Raw genomic sequence first — 852 nt, 5'->3', positions numbered from 1 at the left:
ACACACACACACACACAGGTTTGATAAGCTCAGAAACAGCCATCATCATAAGCAAACTGACAAAGGCAATCAATCATGTTACATCACACACGCACACAGATACTTACAGATGGATGTGAGGAGATAGAGTGTAGTCTGAAGAGGTAGCGAATATACATCTCTCTAAACACTCTGTACAGCTTCGACGGCTCATTATATAAGAAACACAGTGGAGCAACTGCAGCACAGGATACAGATAGATGCTTGTTTACAAAATAGATTTGACTTTTTTTAAACTGTGTGCTTTATTCTTCATACTCACCATACATTGAGAAGCCATGAAATGGGATGACACCTATGGGACAGAGAGGTCATATTCTGTTACACTGATTATGGGTATTACAAAAGAGTTTTGTGAAACCGCAATGCACTGCCACTGATTTCAGACAAATTTCAGAGAAGTCAACAAATGAAGACTAATAAGGTGCACTCTGGGACATGCTGTCATGCAAATACTGTATTATAAACGCTGCTTTCTCACCATTCGGGGGGTAAACCATAGCACACTGCTCTGAGCCAGACTTGTCTGAGAAATAGAAATTTCATAGACTGAAAAGAAGCTACGGAAGATATTATATCAACAAAGATAAACATTCAAACACATTACTTTGGATGCAAGATTTAGGTGGTGTAGCGCTGTTGTAGCTGAAATGCTCTAGGACTGCAGTGTCTCGAGAAAAACACAGCAAGACCTGTGGAGAAAAACAATGGACAAATAGAGTGATGCAGGGATGATGTATTTTTGTAGACCAAACCCCGTAAATGAGTTAGCATTTTAGCAATTCCGGTTCAGTTGTCCTGAAATCAGTGGGG

At 40.0% G+C, this 852-nt stretch overlaps 1 long non-coding RNA gene across 1 annotated transcript; it reads right to left on the bottom strand.

Annotated features, from left to right (window-relative positions):
• Positions 1-98: 98 nt before the first annotated feature.
• Positions 99-826, bottom strand: LOC107580971 (uncharacterized). The gene is made up of 4 exons (XR_001608746.1): positions 647-826; positions 521-565; positions 302-334; positions 99-217 (listed from the first exon to the last, which is right to left on the bottom strand). It is a non-coding gene; the product is annotated as an uncharacterized lncRNA (long non-coding RNA).
• Positions 827-852: the final 26 nt, after the last annotated feature.

The sequence above is a fragment of the Sinocyclocheilus grahami genome, unplaced genomic scaffold (assembly GCF_001515645.1).
Source record: "Sinocyclocheilus grahami isolate Dianchi unplaced genomic scaffold, SAMN03320097.WGS_v1.1 scaffold57759.1, whole genome shotgun sequence".
NCBI classification, from domain to species: domain Eukaryota; kingdom Metazoa; phylum Chordata; class Actinopteri; order Cypriniformes; family Cyprinidae; genus Sinocyclocheilus; species Sinocyclocheilus grahami.
This window is presented reverse-complemented; position numbering and strand designations above follow the sequence as displayed.